The sequence below is a fragment of the Protopterus annectens genome, chromosome 6.part1 (genome assembly GCF_019279795.1).
Source record: "Protopterus annectens isolate FY-2018-M chromosome 6.part1, PAN1.0, whole genome shotgun sequence".
In the NCBI taxonomy this organism is placed as follows: domain Eukaryota; kingdom Metazoa; phylum Chordata; order Ceratodontiformes; family Protopteridae; genus Protopterus; species Protopterus annectens.
The window spans coordinates 177,132,764-177,154,278 of NC_056738.1; the positions used below are offsets into that span (position 1 = coordinate 177,132,764).

Genomic DNA, 21,515 nt, shown 5'->3' on the forward strand with positions numbered 1-21,515 from the left:
GTGTATCAGGCTGCTGAATACATTATTACTGAGAAGGACTGCACAGATACCAAATGTTGGTATTAAGTTACAATATCGTGATCCATTATGGATGAGGCTATCCTGTAAGGTGCAGTAGCTAAGCTAGACTTCAAGAGTTCAGCAGTTACAAGTCTGAATACTGTACAGAGGGATGAAGCACAAATAAGAGAGGTACCAAACAAAATGGATCTCAGACTAGAATTGCACAAAATGCATCTCGTTCTAATAAACTGAACAAAATACAACAGACTAACATGTTGATGGCATAGCGAACTGATTGGTCAAGCAGCTAAAATTCACATGAAATAACACTGATGTTTGTTATTAGTACTATTATTAATATTAACATTTGCTAAAAGAATGGGATCTGTAATCTGAATCTTGCTCCTCGACATTACATTAATATAAATGGTGCTCCAGAAATGAGATGGAAAAAACATGTCTGCACCTCAAGAGGATCTTGGACTCATCAGCAGATACTGCATCTAAAGCCATAAGGAAAGTTGATTTTGACACCCAACTAGCTTCACTGTACGGATTCATTTTGCAGCCTAGTGACACCTCCAGGTGTTACTGCGGTAACATCCTACTGAGGCCTTGAAGCATCAAATATTACTTGTTCATATTTGCATTAAAAATCCCAAAAACATGTTACACACAAGACAGCAGAAGATTTTATCTTAAAGCTTATACAGTGGCAAACACGGCTGGGTTGGTACTTAACCTCTGTCCAGTGCAGATAAAGATACACTGAATATTTCTATACTATTTGTAGTGTAATATGTTCATACTTCTCTAAATATCTCTGCAATCAATGAAAGAAAACTGTTTTGCCTCATATGGAAGCTTATATCTGTATGAAGACAATGCTGCTGCTGGCAGTGTGTGTGTTGTTTGAATGGTTACAGAGATATCATAAGCGGTTTATACAGCACTGAATAGTTCATATTTACTGTGGTTATTGTGGCTTATAAAACAGAATTTAAGATTACAACTAAACAAATCCAACCATTATTAAGGTTACTTTTGTGCTGAATAGCTTGCTATTTTCAATTTTCTAGTAATGTGGTTCTATAGATATGAACATTTGTTTGAAATGTGAGGTGAAAACTATTTTTTTTAAAAACTCAGGTCATGCCCACTGGGAGTTGAATACAAACTCAATAGAGGTCCTCTGGAGTTAATGAGCCAAGATGAAAAAAATAGTGTGTGTGCTAAAATGGAGAAAGAAGAAACTGTAGTGGTCAAAAAAGCTGGCTTACATTTTTGATCAAGCTTTTTCATTTTTTTTAGAAGTGAAATAGGAGTTTTTAATATATAAAAAACTCCTTATTACAAGAAAAAAACTAAGTAGACTGTTGCATATTCAAATGAACTTAAATGAAGGACTTCAACAAGAAATAATGACAAGCAAGCCTCCCAAACCAAGGAAAATGGAATTAACAACCGTGGGCCTCTTTGCAAATAAAATGTCATTCCCTACTCTTGCTGTGGCGTGTTTTAACAAATGGCTTTTTTTTCAGGTACTGTATGTTTTTTCAAATTAATCTGTTTAATCAAAACACTTAATTTCTCCTGGGCACTACTTGTGTGAGACCATTATACAAGGTAATTCATATTTTATTTATTAGGCATTTGTTGATCGGGAAAGTCCGACTGGGTCAGGAACCTATTTTCAGTGGAGGCCCGGGGAGAAAAGCTCTACAAACTAGCACAGTTAACAACATATAACACATTTGAAAAAGCATTGTTACAATGGTGTTTGATTTACATTTACATTAGAGAAATACAAAGTAAATATTTATGACTTAAAGATATAAAGTAAAACATTTCTTGGAACTCCCTTAAATTCCAATTACAAAAAAATGGGCTATCAAACATCCACACTCACCTGGGAATTCACTCTTCTACATATCCTACCAAACAACATCTCTAAAACTCAAGCAATTACTATGATCAATATTTTTCTCTTACTGAAACTCTATATAGCAACCAACTGACTTAACCTAAATAACATATCCTGGGAGAAATGACGACCAAACATCTTTTAGCCCTAAAATTTTAATCAACAAGGGTAATAAAAACATCAAACACAGGAAATTATGTGAACAAATCTTAAATATCATTCTTGCCTAGCTCGTGGCAATACATCAGACTTTATTACAAATAAGAGATCCCGTACTAAAAACTATATTCATAGCTGAAGAAATTTTTCATCTTTTCCCTCTCCCTCCTTTTTCTAAGAAATTCTCGCAATCACAATAATTTTCACTGAAATGTAACAATTTTTCTCTCGAATATTGAAAGCATCTATGTATATAGTGTAAATAGCATTGATTGATTGTTTTATTTCTGTTTGTATTACCCTCAATTTATATCAACTGCTTACTGTGAAGAGGTCTTACCTCCACCTGTTCTACTACGTATGATGTTTTAGATCAATGAAAAAAAAAAAAAAAATTATTGAAAAAAAAAAATAAAGTAAAACATTTCTTTAACATTTTCATTAGAGAGTTACAAAGTAAAACCTTTAACAGGTGTAGGTAACATGGTAATTTCATTTATATATAGGTGAAAAAATTGCAGAGTTAGAAGATAGCTAGCATAGCATAAAAGCATAGGTTTGAATGTCTGAAGTCATTGGCAGCTTTTAGAAAGCAAGTTGGTTAGTGTATCTAATTTGATAAGTTGGAAGGCTAGAGGTATGGTTCTAAATAGAGTTAGTCTAGTTGAGATGGATGTTTGCAGTGTTTAGGTAGTCGATAGGTAGACCTTTGTACACTAAAGATAGAAGAATATAAAAGTCAAGTTGGAATGAATAAAGAGTGGGATTTGAAGTTAGGGGGGAAAAAGGGTAGTTTAAAGAGGGGAGGAGGGGAGTATAGAGGAGGGAGAGGAAAGAAGGAAAAGAAAAAAATGATTTAGGGAATGGGAGGAGAGGTGGAAGGGAAGTGGAGTGGAAACGTGGTTCCTGTGTTCATTTGAAGCAGGTGCAAGTTTCTAGGAGGTGTTTTTTTAGTGTGAGTTTGAAATGTTTGTGGTTAGATGTTGCCCTAATGTCTGATGGAAAGTCATTCCAAAGTTTAGCTACTGTGTAGGAACAGAAACATTGTCCGGCTATTTTCCACTTATCCTCCAGTACTGCACCAATGTGGAATTAGTATATTTAAATAATGGGGGAGGGAGGAGGGCTTGTGTCCTTGAAAAAGGACTTCCTTAGATGTTTTCCAATTTGTTTTTCAAGGAATGTTTTGTATGATATATAAAAATCAACAAAACATTACTTGAAATGTTACTCAACTGAAGATGGGAATAGAAAAATAAATGATGGAGTGGGAAGTAGTAGCAAGGAATAAATGCTCCCTGCTTTGAATAGTTTAGTGGTTTGACTCCTCAGACAAGTAGAAACAGAAAGGGCAGGACAAACAGTAAAAGCTCAACAGAGATTAAAAAAAAAATGCTGCTTATACTTAGAAATAAAAAGAAAATTGCTTATACTTAGAGCAGATGGTGATACTCAGAAAACAGTACAGAATGGTGTCATGAGAGTGAACACTTGGGTAATTAACCTATTACGTCAATAACTCATTTAACAGACAGACTCTGGGAGACCAGAACTGCCTGAAGTGGAAACTACCAAGCTTAAATTATCATCATTAGCATGGTTTCACAGACTATGAAGAATGTGAATTGCCCAACACATCTTCTTGCATAAAAAAGGCAGGTCAGCAGCAAGAGGCCCCCCATGCAACAATTGGACAGTTCAGGATGTCAGTGTTCATGTATTTTTATGATATGCCAAAAAGTCCCTGTTCAGTGTTTCTAGCAATTGAAAACAAACTAAATGTACAGATAAATTGATGTGCCAGATGTCTTTATGTAAGTACGATTCAACAAGGCAAATGCAGTATGCCAAGCACCTGTGGATGGGGACTTCAGCGTGACCCAGATGCCAAGTACCTGTGGATGGGGACTTCAGCGTGATCCAGTACTCCAAGCACCTACATGAATGGGGACTTCAGCATGACCCAGTACTCCAAGCACCTGCATGGATGGGGACTTCAGCACGACCCATTATGCCAAGCACCTGCGTGGATGGGGACTTCAGCATGACCAGACGTCAAACACCTGTGGATAAGGACTTCAGCATGACTCAGTATGCCAAGCACCTGTGGATGGGGACTTCAGCATGACCCAGTATGCCAAGCATCTGTGGACGGACCATCATTATGACCCAGAGGCTGACCACAGGATACTGCTGCTACTACTCTACACATTTCTTTTTGAGAATCACCCTCCCTCATGCCTTTGGAGGTTTTGTGCATTCTGCACAGCTCTTTCATTACTTAATGCCAAAATTATTAATATGCACATGTAAGGAAACATACGCATAGGAAAATAGAACTCTTTGCACAAATTTTAAACAGCAAAGAAGTATTAGGTAGCACCTTTACCTCTAGCAGGATGGCTTTGTCACTAGAACCACTGTTGATTTCAGCCTTCTATTTGGTCCATCCTTCATTTCTCCCTCAGATTTACTATCAACCTGGGACACATCCTGGATTTTCCTTCATCAGACAGGACCTATTTCTCTCAGCAGGTCAAACACAGCTGTATGATGACCTTGTGCCTGAAGGAGGGGGGTGGCTGAGGAGTGGCCTCATACCATGCTTAGCCCTGATGCTGGCATGTGTACTGATGGAGGCCCTACCTCTCTACTTAGAAGTACACCAGCATGTAATGTCATGCTAGGAAGCATGACCTAGGAGCATTCTCCCCTCCTTAAGGTAGCAATGCCTCCAACATCCTGCCTTCAGATCTATCCCACAGTCCTCCTGGACTCTGGTCTCCACAGGAGTTACAAAAATGCCACCTCCCCCCAAAAAGTAAAATACTGTCTTGCAGGCAAAGCTTCTTCAGTCCTCTCCTCCCCATGCAAGCTCTAGTGGTTACCCAGGCCAGTAATTATACCCAAGTCACCTATGTCTCCAGCCAGAGCTTCAAAGCTGACAGCAATGGGGGAGTAACTGATTATCTACATTTCCACACTGTGAAGCTAACCAGTACACACTCAATGTGTTGTGGCACATGCTGTAACAACGTATCCTGATTGGCTATAATAAACCACATCACAAAACTTAGATTATAAAAAATTTTAAAAATGTAACGTGCTTTTACGATAAACTGAAATGGGGCAGGCAGTGGCTGAAATTCTCCAGTACAGCAAAAGTACAATCATCAGTTGGCTGCATATAATTTTAACAAACTATGTTCGTTCTGTACCACCTGCCTTTTTATTACTATTATAGCCTAATCTTGCTGCCATTCCAGTATAAAATGCATGACAGGATGGGTACAAGATGTTTGGCTGCAGTCTGCATGCACAGCACACCTATCAGTATATGTCCGCATTAGTTTACACTGTACTCTTTTCTTGGCTGCAGTCTGCATGCACAGCACACCTCTCAGTATATGTCCACATTAGTTTACACTGTACTCTCTTCTTGTGGTTCATAAAGTCACAGATTATCCTATCTGGCTTAAAAGTTTAAGAGGGTGACCAACCATAAGTTGCCAATGTTAAAAAAGTGTATCTAGTGATGTGTTAAATTAGTTCAGGCCATCTGTTTGTGGTTCCCTCAACACTTAGGCTCCAAATCAGTCATTTGGATTAAGAGGATCAAAGTGTGCCCTCTTGTGACAGGAGAGAACTGATTTCACCTGTAGAAGCTTGGAATTGCTGCTGGAGAGCTCATTGTGTGCTTATCTGATTGGCCTGTGGTCTTCCTTAGTGTAAAACTTCCTTTTTCTGAATGAATACAAGCCATGAGTATGTGAAAGCTGCTCTTTACGCAGCAGTAGTTACTGGTGCCTTGTATATACACAACCACCAGAAGTTTAAGTTTCCATTCAAAACTACCTCAGAACTTTTCCTCAGTCCTACAGTACTCACCAGGCAACTAGTTTTTGTGGGAAGCAGTACTTATGCATTCAGTTAGGACTACCTAGGTCTGCATAATCTGACCATAGCATCAGGACCATCACTGCTCAGGCAGCATCTGGTTTGGGGGCTGGGCAGCATCGCAGGCAAGATTAGCTGCAGACTGCATCAAATAAGCACCACCCCCCTTGAATGGGTTATAAAACCCCATCCACTCCTTGCAAGTATAGTAGAGCTTGCAACCATGAATGGGCACTTTCTCACCATCTCGGTTTCCAGCTTGGTGGACATGGGCATCCTGAGGGAATGTAGCAATTGCTTCATGTACCATGACAACCACTTAATTCTCCAACAGACAAATACAGTATGTGTGAGAATTAGTTACACATTGTCACTGGAGGCCAGACCCTCACATACAGACACAAAATGCAACAAACAGGGTGCGAGTGACACACACACACCACTCACCAAGCCAACTAAGGACCATACACACAGACCTACATATGTGGAGATGCTCACATGTAATCTACCTAAACCTCAAAGGCCTCTCAGGCGCAGTCCTCAGAAACTCTGCATACACACAAACAACTTACCAGCACAACACAGAGTTACAATCTCATTGTGTTTCAAATACCAAGCCCATAAGACAAAACATTTTATAACCCAACATTATGATCAAGGTGACTGCATTGAGAGACACACTGATGTCCCCCTTACAATGCTGGATAAGGAGAGGGTTACACTTAGTTGTCTGTCAAGGGCCAGGATTCGGTAGATCATGCAAGCACTCCGGTCACTTACTTCCAAGTAGCAGTATGACTCAGTCATAGTCCATGTGGGTGTAAACGACTTGAAACGTACCTCGTTGGACTATATGAAGAGAGACATGATTAAACTCTCAGAATGTGTGTCACAGGCAGGTATGAGCCTAACATGGAGCAGCATTCTACCATCTCCAAGGATGATGCCACAATACAAAAAGAAAAAAATAGATTTTAACAATGGGCTTAGCCACTGCTGTCATACTGAAGGGGTCCAATACTTGTTAGCCTGGGAGGACATGGTCAGCAGGCCACTCTGCCCTGCCAGGGATGGTATTCACTTGTCACATCTAGTCTTTTGGATATCTGCAAAAACATTACCCCCCCCCCCCTTAAAGTGCCTTATTTAGGCATTGCCAAACAGACAAACTTTCCAGCATAACAAAATCTACTTAGGACAAGTTGAAGATACTGCTCAATGCTAGGAGTCTCAACAAGAAATTGCACTCACTAGAGGCCCTCCTCACCCTGGAGGATGCTGATGTCTATGTAGTTACAGAAATATGGTTTAAAGCCACAGAAAGCACTCTGGCAGTGCATGGCTATAACACCTATCATACGTTCCGTTCACCCACTGAACATAAAATAGTACAAACTGGAGGCAAATCTACATAAAGGATAAGCTCACCTCAAGACTGTTCAAGCAGTATGGCATATGAGCTACAGCATATCTAATTAGCTATGGGAAAACTCCATTACCATATTCTTGCTAGCTACAGGTCCCCCTTCTTGAGCCAGAAAACCAACACATCATACATGCAGTGACTTGAATCTCTCACCATCCAGACCAATATACTCGTGGGTGATTTTAACTACCCCTCCATTAACTGGGAGGCATACAAGACCACTAACATGCAGGCCAAAAGATTTCTTGACTTTGTGAATTCAAATATTGTTTGCACTCCCACCAGGGTAATAAATATCCTAGATCTGGTACTCACAAATGTGGGTGAGTTCTGCATCCCCCTCCCCAACCCAAAGTGTGATGGCCTCACTGGTAAGATTAGATCACTAAGCAGTCTCCCTAGAAATTAAGGTAAAACTAGATCCACTACCCCCAATCAAACTCCCAAAACTTTAAAATTTTTTCTAAGGCAAACTACATCCTATTAAATGATAGCATAGCTAGATTCCAAGCTCCCCAAATCCAGAAAACACAGAAGCCTATGCAGAGCAGTAGGCTAAAGCCCTATACAACCACAAACAACTGCCTAGAAATGGCAGTACCAGATCAAAATATGCCAGATCAAACAGCAAAATCAAGCCACCATGATGAGGCCCTATTCTTAATAGGTTGTATAACCAACGGAAGAAGGTTCTGTTGAGAAGTTAAGATGGAATATGCACAACACAGCATTAAGTCCCCCCATTAATATAAACAAGTTAATAAGGGAACTAGTAAAGTCTCTGAAAGCAGACAGATAAAAATAGCCACCAAAGCTAAGAATAGCCACAAGGCATTTTTTCAGTTGTATCTGCAGTCTTAAGGGGAATACCTAACAATGTGGAGAGATTATAGAGATTGCATCTACTACACTCAGCCAGAAGCTATAGCAAATCTGGTGGCCAATGAATTCAGCTCAAATTTCACTTCATCACCCCAAGTTCTCCCAAAGAGATAACCTCCACCACTCCTCTGCCAATTTTCTCCAAACAACAGGTAGCCAATGCACTCACTAAAGCTAAAAGCACAGCTTTAGTGGGGCCCAACGACATACCAGGTTGCCTCTTAAAAAAACTTAAATCAGGACCTACTACCAAGCCCAACAGGATCTCTGTTTAACTACAACTACTGGACAGGCTTTGTCCCAATAAGAGTGTAGAACATCTACAGTCATCCCTCTGCATAAGGGAGGACCATCAACTGACCCAGGAAATTACAGACCCATAAGCTTGACTAGTTTTATTTGTAAGGCCACGGAAAGAATAATCATGGACCTGATAAATAATGACTTGGGAAACTTTCAAACATTGAACCTGACCCAATTTAGCTTTGTTGAGGGCAGGTAACACCTACTAAATCTAGTGGACTTCTTTGATAAAGTCACTATAACCATGGATGATGGCAAAACAATACATACCACCTACCTTTACCTGGCCAAGGCCTCTGACACAATTCCAACTTGGGTATTACAAGCAAACTCAAAACTGGACATAAATCCCTATATTACCAGATGAACAGCCAAATGGCTCACTAACAGGACATATGGTAAAAATAGCTGAATCCAGTTCCAGCAAGAGGTCAGTTACTAGTAGTGAATATACTTCTCTCAGTCACCAAGGCCAATGTGGAAGGCCTCTGGATGATAAAGTCTGCAGACAAATGCAAGCTGGAGGCAATCACTGAATTCCTCAGTGATGCAGACATACTTCACAAGGGTCTCAAAGATTCTCAGAATCAAGAATCTCAAAGATTGCCCCTTCTTTGGAACAGGATTCCTATTCACATTAAGCAGAGTCCTTCCCTGGCCTTCAAGACCAATTTGGATAGATGGATGGGGTGGCACTTATGTCCCTTATGGACATGGCACACCTGTAAAATGTGTAAAATACTCAAGACATAGGCACAAACCCATGCCATCCTCCTAGCCCTAAGGGCCATATACTGGCTAATTTTGGGTTATATTGACTGGGCTTGTAAAAGCTTTTCAGCCATTAGAATAGTAATCTCTTATGAACAAACTTCTACCACACAGAGTCATCTATTTTTGCTTCAGAAAAAGGGAGATGTAAGATGTGTATCCTCTTTCTTTAAATTATTGTTGCCACTAATACGTTGGTAATGTAGTATGGTGTTCTGTATACTAGACCGCTTCAAATATTGCATGTAATGAGGGAGATTCAAAAAATCGTGTGAAAGGCCAAGTCAAACCTGAAAATCAGGACATACCTCCAAAACTAGGGACATCCTAAATCAGGCCTAAATATAGTCACAGTCTTCCAAAATAGGAACAATTGAGAGGTCTGGTTGAGATGCGGGTGTAGTGCTGCACACAGTTCTAAGTCAGACAATACAATAGCAGATGGCTAAAGTACAGCTACGGTTCTAACAGTAATCATGACTCCCTAGCAGAGTAGCACCCCTCTCTTTGGAGGCTGATTATTCTCTCATGGCAAACATTAACATTTCTCATATGGCAGAGAAGATAATCATAACTGAAGACAAAGCCTTTTCTATGCACAACTTTGAAGACATGCCTTGATACTCTTTCTCTAGTATCTGTGCGGTCAGTCAGTGTATAAAATGTATCCTGGAATGCACTGGTATCCCATTCAAAATAAGTTTTCTTCTCTATACCAACTGCTTGGAGAGAAAGGTTCAAGCTCTCCCATAACTCTATAGATTTAAAAACATGTAAGAGAATGGATAAGGCAGAACCTTAACCCTGGTGTCAGTGTAAGATGACAAAGAAACACTGTTCAAGGGCTGCTCTTGCCAGGTCTCAAAAGCCATTCTAAAAACAGAAGAGAAACCTGACTTAGAAAATTCTGTGTGACATTTTAAAAGACCATAAAAATATAAATGTATCTGGCTTTAAATTTACTTGTAAATTGGAAATATGAACCAGCACACTGCAGGCACTTTTTAGCAATGACCCAGAAAAGGAAAAGAAAGGTCAAATGAAATGTAAATGTGTATGTATGCGCATATTTTATTATATACAAAATTCAGATTAGCCTATATGAGAAGAGAAGGAAATGGCATCTCTCCTGGTAGAAAACAGAGGATCCAATTAAATAAATGCAGACATAGGAAAAATATACAAAGTTCACACATGGCAATAAACAGAATAAACACTAGACCTAGGAGGGGTAAATCATAATCCTTAATAACCAGGTTAACTTAAAATCCACGCCGTAATGTATATGATGCATGGAATAAAAAATAAATAAATAATTTCTTTTTACAGACCATTTATAAAGATTACACGCACGCGCGCGCGCACACACACACAACCCTAAAGTATCAAAAGTCATCATCAGTGCCTTTCTCTGTAAAAACAGTTAATTAACACACATTTCTCTTAAAAGCAGATATTATAGCTTTATATATGTGTGTGTATATATTTTTTCTATTGACATAGAAAAAGTTGAGACCAAAAATGGTCTCTGTTACTCCAGCAATAGCTTGATAAATTAATACCTAGTGTACTGACCACAGGGTCAAGCTTAATGCCAAAAAAAAATATGGTTTTATTTGTGAAGAAAGAGTTCCATAGTTCATATATTAACTGCAGGCTCACTTAAAACTTTGACACTGGTCAGAGATCTGGGTGCCTTCCTCATTAGATCTGTCCTTTAAGCACCATTCTTCCATCAGTCAGCAAATTATTTCTAGAGGAAATTCATTCAGAAATTAACTACCAGGTAGAATGAAGAGGTCATAATTCTTATTTATAAATGCTACATCACACCTATCATTGCATACAATACCCCTTTTGTTATGTACCTCTCCAAACACTTTGCACAACTAGAAAGGTCTCAAAGATTCCAAAGCACAACAATTACTGGATGAAACTCCCTAAGAAACCCTGATAGATTAAAAAAAAAAAAACTACTGTGTTCTGTTTCATACAGGCTCCTTTCCAGTAATCTGTACCTAGCCTTCTGTGTGATGAAGGATCCTTCACCAGTGGACGGTCAGAAGCACAATGAACACTAGAAACAAAAACCTTAACCTTGAACAGCACAGATTTCTAACCCAACATAACCCTTATCTATTGAACAAACTTCTGCATTTCAAACAAAAAGCAACACATTAACTAACTGTAAAACCAGGCTTGATGACTGGATGAGTATTCATAACTTCATTCCCAGGACATATAGCATGCCTCTCCTTAATACAGGTACCTAATATTTTTAAGTATACTGGGCTAACACTGGTTATGCTTCTCAGTCATCATCCAAACCACATGCCTAATCTCTACCCCTGAGCTTATCATAACCAGTGTTCACACAAAAGCAGAAATCTTTCCACGTATTAGATCATGAACATCCAAACTATCAACAGAAGGACACAGTGTGTGTTTGTCTAAAATAACTACAAACAGCATATAGTGTAACAAAGTAGCAATAACATCAGTCTGGCATCATTAGCTGCATGATGGATCTTCTACCAAATCTGCCTAATGACAATACACATAGAGAACAACAAGACAATACCAGGGTATAAGGAAAAGCAGCAAATGACTGAAATGAAATATCGTGCATGCAAATTTAAAAATAAATACTTACAGGAAGTTTTCACCAAATCAAGAAGCAGTCCAAATTCTAAGTATCTAATAATTCAAATTGTAGTAATTCTGATGACACTTTAAAAATGGCCGAACGTCTATATTCCAACTAGCAGAGGCCGAATGGACCTAAATGAATAAATAAGAATGGAATCAATCATGATACATTCTAAGAGCTGTCATGCAAACTTTCACATCTGCTAGAATTTCAAGAAAAAAAAGAACTCTTGTACAAATACAGAAATAAAGCTAATCATTATAAACAAAGACTTCTGGATGTAAGACAAAGTCCTTTTGACAAATTCATAAACATCTAACAAAGCATGAGTTTGCGCATTCTGCCCTAATGGGGCACTTAAAAATTGTTTTTGCTCCCCTATGACAGGACCTTACTAAACGTCTCTGTTATAGACACCAAAAAGGCTATTTATTCCAGGAGCATAGGTGCTTTCCACTTCTGGGATGGGAGAGACTCTTTGGCCTATATGTTATCATCCTGGAGTCCTACTAAACTCTATTTTACCTGAGGAGGGTCAGGTAGTTAAGACTGGGCTAGGTTGCTGGTTGGGGGAGGCAACTCCTTCCCCCTCAGCTCTTCTTATCCCACTACTGCAGTCACTTTAGGGATAGCCTACCTTCACATGCTGGACTCCCCTTGGCTTACTGATGCTAAGCATTGTGACTGTGCAGACTTGGCTGGCTCACTCTTCACTAGTAATATCTAGTGCTCCCTCTAATATCTACTGCTCCCTCCATGTGTCACCCTATCTGGTGACAGCCAAGCCACCTCCCGCTCTTAGGGATGGGTGAGCCACTGTTGCTCACTCCTATTCTCCCTGACCACCTCCTACAGGTACATGAGCTGCTAATTAAACATTTATTCTGAGCATCCCTGTGCCTGGCTTGGGCATCTGTGACTACAACACCTTGGATTGCGTCTAGAACCATCTGTGGACCTACAAAGCTGATACAAATATATATTTTCCACTTGCTCTATCTCAGTGCTGTTTAATACATCTGTGCTGCATTTATTGATTTGGTTGAATTTATCACTGTTTTACAGCATGCACCTGTTACAGAAATGCCATCTGCTGGTTTCTTTACTGCTCTTAAGCTGTTTAACACCATTCTGAAATTTCTTAACCTCCTCTTATACTCCAAAATCTGTTACGAGTTTGACAAAGTTCTCCAGAGTTTGCTAAAACATTCCTAAGTTGTGTAAAGTTTTTTTCTGTATTTGCAGTAGTTCTCCAACATTAATGCACATTTTCTCTGCATTTGTGAACATTTCTGAAGGTTAGTGAATGTACTTCCAAGGATTCCTGGTACTGCAGGAGTTTTGCCTTTTGTTGTAAATCATTTGCTACTGCACTTGAGCTCAAAACTAGTTTATTTTACATTAAGAGGGTTCTTCTACACTCTGATGGAAGCAGAGGGCTGACCCAACCCATCCGAGTTGGAAACTGCTGGTGGAAGGCTTACTGTGTGTTTATCTGACTGGCCTGAGGGCTTAAACTGTGTTACAGTCTTTCATCTTCTTGGTATAAAAGCAAACCTGGTAACCCATGCCTTGTATTTAAGCAAACCACTCCAGTTTAAAATCCTCTATGGGAAACACTCTCCATAGTCTCCCACTATTCACAGCTGCTCAAAGAGCTGTCAGTTTGTGAAGAGGCAGCATCACTGCAGGTCATCTAACAGTACACTACTAAATACTTTCACTTAGACCTCAAGTGCCTCACCCCTACTCCTTTCCATCTACAAAGGATCTGGTATAATGGATAAGCACTTCACTTTCATATCGGTTTCTGGCCTGGTGGATAAGGGCAGCCTGAAGCAGTGTAGTAACTGCCTCACGTTCGCTGGCCACCAATTCATTTCAGAACAGACAAACAGTGTGTGTGAGAAACGTAGATACACTATCACTGAAGGCAGAGCTTTCACATACACAAATGAAAAATGCAAACCAGGTTGTTAGCATTATACCCAAATCATTCACTACTGACACTAAGGAGCAACCACACAGACCCATTTATACTCAATTGTATTCTACCCAAACCTCCAACACCTCCTAAAAGCATCTCTCAGCGGCTCTGCGCACACTCAAAAAAGACAGCACCTCACACAATACATATAGCAACACACCACACAGCCAAACATTCTAGTTATTAGGGATTCCATTGTAAGATATACTGATGTCCCCCTTACCAGGCCAAAGGAGAAGATCACAGAAGCAGACCAATATGACACAGTCGTAGTCCATGTGGGCACGAACGACCTAAGACATACCTCACTGGGGTGTACATTTAGCGATTGAATTGAACCCACACCCTCTGCTAATTATATATACCAACTCCAAGATTGCACTACAGTGGAGAAAGGGCAGGGTTCCTTATCCCTCCATTACCAGTAAATATGTACTAGTTCTGTTCCCTTGATGTTGGTCAACTATGATCATTCGATTAACTTATTTACGATCATTTGGCCTTCTGAGGGAAGGAACTTTCGATGGTCTATGTGCGATGAATGGCCATTCAATGAACATTCCGTCTGACGCTAAACATAGACCCACTTCACTGGATGAAGAGAGACATGATGGAGATCTCTGAATGCATGTCCCAGGTGGCTATGAATCTACCCTTGAGTAGCTTCATACCTTTATCAATAATGATGCCACACTACCCAGCAAAAACATGATCGACTTCAACAACTGGCTTTACTTCTGGTGTCGCAACAAGGGGGTCCAATAATTGTCAGCCTGTGGAGACATGATCAGCAAACCATGATGCTTAGCTAGAAATGGTTTGCACTTTTCACTACTTGGCTTCCAGATGTTGCCAGAAACGTATCTATCCCCACAGTGCTGTTTTTAGGCCGCACCAAGTTGTAAACCCTCCCCAAATAACAAAAATCACTTACAACTACCTAAAGGTACTCCCTGCACAATGCAACAAGTTTAAATAACAGCTGTACTATCTGGAAGCACTGTTCACCTTGGAGGATGCACATATATGTGCAGTCATGGAAGCATGATTCAGAACCATGGCAAGCACCCTGGCTATCAAAGGCTACTCTGCTTTCATACATTTCAGTCTCCCTCAGTTCAGGATAAAACTAAGGAAGGAGGTGTCTTAGTGCTCATAAAGGGCAAGTAGACTGCTAGACTGGTCCAACAACATGACTTACATGAGCTGATCTAGGGCCAACTAACCATAGGTGTGACCCCTATCATATCCCTGCTAGCTACAGATCATCTAACATAAGTCTGGAAAGCCACATCTTCTACCTAAACCTACTGGAATCTTAACACTCAGCCTAATACCATACTTATGGGTGACTAACTACCCCTCCCATAAACTGGGAGACTTGTATGTCAGAATTCACTTTCTCAGAGATTTTTGGACTTCACTCAAACAGCCTGGAGCAACAAGTTAGCTTCTCAACAGAGGTACAAATATGTGGGAATGCTGCTCCCTCCCATGCATTAACTTCTCCATGGTAAGATCTGACCACAAAATGATGTCCTTTAGTATTAAAACTAACCTAGAACCCCCATTAAACTCCAGACCTGTTAACAACTTTGCTAAGGCCAGTTACCTCACACTGACAGCTCATTAAACTTCCGATCCCCTCCATACCCAGATGGCACTGAGGCCTGCTCAGAGCTGTACACAAAAGCACTGTACAACCACATTCATAGCTGTATAGAAGAGACAGTATCTGTCCAAGCCAAACCTATTACTACTGGCAAAAATAAACCACCCTGGTGGACCCCTATCATAAACAGGTTGTTCAACAAAAGGAAAAATAATCCTCTCCAAAGTCAAGAAGGAACAGACAAAACAGTGCAAAAAGACACTTGCCAGTCTAAACAAAAATTAGACAGCTAGTCAAATCTGCCAAAGCAAACTATGAAGCAAAGACAGTCTTCCACGTGAAAGATAAACATAAGGCTTTTTTTTAATGATGTTTGTTAACCTCAGGGGAAATGTTCAGCAGTGTATTGAATTAATCATAAAGGGCAATGCTTACACCCAGTCTGAAACTATAGCAAACCTACTGGCTGATAAGTTCGGTTCCAACTCTTCTTCAATCACCTCCTACCAGACCGAAAGAAATACCCACAAGCATCCCAATACCGGTCATTACAAAGGAACAGATTCTTACCGTGCTCACTAAAGCCAAAAACATAGCCTCCATGGGTCCAGATAACATTATAGAATGCTTCTTAAATAGCTTAAAACATAATCTATTGGGGTCACTAGAAACCCTCTTTAACCACATCTTACGGATGGGCTTTCTCTCAGAAAAATGGAGGACTTCAAAGTTGTCCCTCTGCAAGGGGGGCCATTCAATTTACCCAGGGAAACTACAGATCCATAAGCTTGACTGGTCTTATCAGCAAGGCCATGGAGAGAATTATCATGGACCTGATTAATAATGACATAGGACCTCTCCAAACCCTGGACCAGACCTAATCTGGCTTTGTCAAAGGGAGGTCTTGCCTGCTCTGGTGGACGAGTTTCAGAAAGTTATCAAAAACATGGATGAGGTTAAATCAGTACACACCATTTATCTAGACCTGGGAAAAGCTTTTGACACCATCTCCCACTCAGGGATCACAGATAAATGTACTGAGTTAGGCATAAACCACTACCTACATTGTCAGATGGACAGCTAACTGGCTCACTGAAAGGACATATGTTGTCCGCATAGGTGAATCCACTTCCGATAAGAAACCTGTTACTAGTGGTGTCCTACAGGGCTCAGTGTTGGGACCCCTCCTGTTTGATATATACTTCTCTGAAGTGAAGGCCAATGTTGGGGACCACTGGCTCACAAAGTTCACTGACTGTAAACTGGGAGCAATCGCAATCTCCAAACTATGTTGACATCCTACAAACACGCCTAAAAATTACAAATGGCTGGTGCCAAAACCATGGTAGGAAACTAAATGCTAAAAAAATGCATAATCATACCGTTCGGTAAATCAGACATCTCTTTAAATTACATTGATAGCACACCCCTAAAAGTAGGCCCAGTGGTGAGGGACCTACGAACACAGACAGAGAATAAACCTAAACTTTAGCTACGGTAGTGAGGAAATACTTCTGTGTGGTTCAACTTGTAAGTAAAGGCATGACATCAAGATGAAAGTCAGAGAGCTAGTGTACTCCGCTATTATCAGGCCCACAACAGAGTACAATGCTCCCTCTTTTACATGAACCTAACCAGGTACTTAAAGCAACTGGAACAGCCCCAGGGGCTTCTCACTACAAAATTACAAAGCATAAGTCACACATTTTATGCAGACTGACCCTATCACTTTACTCCATCTCGTATTATTTAATGAAAGGGGACTTATGCCTGACCTACAAGGCATTATCTGATCAAGCCCTGATGAAAATATATTACATACTTGCAAGAAAAATTATATGAGCGTTATGCCTTCCATGGACCTGAACCTTATTTTTGTGACTCTAACAGAACTTGAAGAAACAGATTTGTATCCCAAAGGCTACCTGGTCTATGGAATAAACTTCCCATCTTCACAAAACAAAGGCCGTCCCCTCACTCTCTTCAAAAAGAATCTGGATAAATGGAAGGGGAACCATAAATTTACTCCCAGTGTACTGCCCACATCCCTTACAGACAGAGGTGGTCTGTAAAATGACTAGGGGCTCCAACACCAAAAGACCCACTACCTTGATAATTCCCCAGATACAGGACGGGTAGTAAGATACAATACTAGTCATATCCTGGGTACTTCTGGCTAGGCTTGTAAAGGCTCTGTGCCATTAGCCTCATAATCACCTATGAGTCATCTGTGACCCTGAGGTATATTGCACTGCTAAGCATCATCTTCTCATTCATCTCAAATAACACCATTTAGGTATACAAACCTGTCTGGCAGTACTGTTTACAGAGTTTCACCTGGAAGTTGCTGATAAACTAATAAATACAATACTTTGTTTTCCATAGTCACACACTATAACTCATAGCATAACTGCGTCTCACAATAAAATGTGTGTGGCTATTGTCCTCCCTTTCTATAAAGGGCTGCATATCCAAAAAGCTTTGACCTACTTTAATCAAATTTCACGGAATGATACCTTCACACTTAGCTATTGTTTTCTTACATTTCCTACCTTCTAAGGTAAAACAATTAGACCACGAATTTTAATGAGAACATTTTCATTTCTTTCTGCCATGACATTTAAACAATTGGAAAACTCATTTCATGCAAAATATATTTGATTTAGTTCATAGCTCATGCTGTAGCTGCGTTAGGAAAGAAGTTGGATCAAAATGCAGACACCAGGTGAAGTACGCAAACACTGGAACCCAGTCAGTTATCAACAGACTTCTTAAAAGAAGATAATGTCTCACTTTGGTGTACAGATAAAGGGGTCTTGTTTCACAGGCATACTACAGAATGGGTTAGAAATTCTGACTGTAAGGAGGTCTTGCACCTATTCATTTTAAAAATGTAATTCCTACCTCATGATGTACATGTGGGATCTGATCCATCAATGTTAGATATCAGACAAAATTTGTCTTCCTGTAATGTCTTGTAAGCTAGGTACAGTTTGCCATTCAAATCCCTAAAAAGTACAGTTTTGTACCTACCATAAATGTAGATGTTCGAGGATTCCATTGCTGCAGTCCTGACTATTGGGTATAGTCCGCGTCCCAGTCGGCCCGAATACCAGAGTATAAGGCTGACGTCGGTCAGGGCGCATTAGACTGACGTCAGTACGTCAGGGTACTAATGCGCATGACCGACGTCATATCCTCAGTCTTTTCTTGCCCCAGATGTCAGAAGACCCAAAAAGACAAATCCCAAAACAACCTGCACCAAAAACATGTATAATATATACAACAATATATATATATATATATATATAATATAAGCATGTAAACTCACCTACACAACCACCCCTAAACACAGAGGGGAAGGAGGGAGGGTAAATTGGACTGCAGCAATGGAATCCTCGAACATCTACATTTATGGTAGGTACAAAACTGTACTATGTTCTTCGTCTTCCATTGCTGCAGTCCTGACTATTGGGTAGAATCCCAAAGCAGAGGTAAGGGAGGCTGGCAAATTATAAAGTAGCAGGAGCTGACAACATGCCTTGTAAAACAGCTGTGGCAAAACCAGCCCTAGTCTTAGAGTATATAGGAAGGTGATAATGCCTAGAGAAAGTATGCACTGAACTCCAAGTAGCTGCTTCCAGAATATCCTTAGTTGCCACCCCCCTTAGAAACGCAGTTGAAGTGGCAGTAGCCCTAGTGGAATGAGGCCTAATCCCAGCTGGAATCTCCTTGCCATGATGGGAATAACAAAATGCAATGCAAAAGCCAATCCACCTAGAAATAGTTTGTTTTGACACAGGCTTGCCCTGTGAACTCAAAGCAAAAGAAACAAGTAACTGCTGAGACTGCCTAAAATTCTTAGTCCTGCTCAAATAATAACGCAATTGCCTGTGTACATCTAAAGTGTGCAAAATCTTTTCCCCTTTATTTTGAGGATCTGCAAAAAACGTAGGCAAATGAATAGTTTGGTTTAAAGCCACACTAGAAACCACCTTAGGCATAAAGGAAGGATTAGTACGTAATGATACCCTGTCCTTATGGAAAATCAAAAAGGGCTCCACTGCCATAAGGGCCTGCAACTCAGACACCCTTCTTGCAGAAGTAATAGCCAACAGAAAAGCAGTCTTCCATGACAAATATTTCAATTCAGCAGTAGCTGCAGGCTCAAAAGGTTGTAGAGTAAGTTTTTCCAACACAAAATTGAGATCCCAAGCAGGAGTAGGAGCTCTACGTGGGGGTCTTATATTCTTTGCCCCTCTAAGAAACTGCTTGAACAAAGGATGCGAAAACAAAGGTGGGTCACAATCATAGTGAGCTGAAATTGCTGCAGCATGAATCTTTATGGAAGAGAAGGACAAACCTTTGTCCAATAATTCAGTAAGATATTGAAGAGCCACACTCAAATTAGGCTCTGAAATCTCCAAATTCTTTGCTGTACTCCAAAATAAAAATCTCTTCCATTTGTCTGCGTACACTCTCCTAGTACTAGGCCTTCTAGCTTCCATAATCACATTTAAAACTTGTTGAGGAAGTTGAGACCTGCTGTGTTTCAACACAGAATATGCCAGGCTGTGAGATGAAGAGATTGAAGCTTGACATTGAGCAGATGACCGTCCTTCTGAGATAACAGATGAGGAATCAGAGGTAAAGGCCATGGAGGCTTCTTTACCAGACTCCGTAGAAGTGGGTACCAGTGTTGCCGAGGCCAATCTGGAGCTATCAAAATTATCCTTGGCCTGTCTTGCCTGACCTTTAATAGTACCTTCGGAAGAAGCGGTAGAGGTGGAAAGGCATACACATGAAGGTTTTTCCAACTGAAAGACAGAGCATCCACTTTCCAAGCTGTGTGATGAAACCCCTTTGTGCAATACTTTGGCAGCTGGTGGTTTAGTGGAGAAGCGAACAGATCTATGTCTGGAGTTCCCCATGACACTGTCAGTTTCTGAAATACATGAAGATCCAGTTTCCACTCGTGGGGATCCATGATTTGTCTGCTTAACACATCTGCTAAGGAGTTCTGTGCTCCTGGCAGAAACCTTGCCTGAAGAGTTAGTTGCAAGCTTAGCGCAGTCTCCCATAAAATCATTGCTTGCCTGCATAGAGGATAAGAATGTGTTCCCCCTTGCTTGTTGATGTACCACATGACAGTTGTGTTGTCTGTTAGAATCAACACCTGCCCTGGAAGAAGTAACTCCTTGAAAGCCATTAATGCAAACTGGACTGCTAACATCTCCTTCATGTTGATATGTAGATGCTGTAGTCTGGCAGGCCACTTGTCTTGTATCCACTTTCCATTTAGATGAGCTCCCAAGCAATGTCCGAGGCATCTGTCGTTAGAATCTGACTTGCCTCTGGCCGGGTCACAGAGAGTCCCTTGTTTAGGTGACATTCCTGAGCCCACCACAAAAATTCCTTTTGAATGCAAGGTAGTATTTGAATGACAGTGTCCAAATCCTGGCAGTGCTGTGTCCATACATTTTGAGATACCATTGTAGCTTCCTCATATGCAGTTTGGCATTGGGAAGCACCAGAATACAAGATGCCATGAACCCTAATGCTTGAAGGACTGTCCTTGCAGTCAGCACGGACTGATGAGATAGTTGATGGAAGTAAAGTGACAGACTCTTTTGTTTGTCCGGGTTAAAAGGCCATCTGGGCTGCTGTATTCAGTCTTACACCCAGAAAGCACATGTCTTGAGAGGGTACTAGACTGGACTTTATTTCGTTCACAGAATACCCTAGGCATCTTAGCACTGCTATAACATATTCCAGATGCTGTAGAAGGTCTTCCTTTTCTTGAGCCAGAATCAGGCAGTCGTCCAAGTAAGGATAGATTTGAATTCCTTGAAGCCGAAGTAAGCTATCACTGGAGCCAGAACCTTTGTGAATACTCTGGGC

At 40.5% G+C, this 21,515-nt stretch overlaps 1 protein-coding gene across 5 annotated transcripts in view; it reads right to left on the reverse strand.

Annotated features, from left to right (window-relative positions):
* The window catches only part of TMBIM1 (transmembrane BAX inhibitor motif containing 1), a 1,047,780-nt gene that overhangs the window by 777,773 nt on the left and 248,492 nt on the right, over positions 1-21,515 (reverse strand). For all 5 annotated transcript variants that reach the window (XM_044075612.1, XM_044075609.1, XM_044075610.1 and 2 more), the window contains one exon: positions 12,019-12,146. The gene's annotated coding sequence lies outside the window, so the exon portion shown is untranslated. The remainder of the gene's footprint in view (positions 1-12,018; positions 12,147-21,515) is intronic.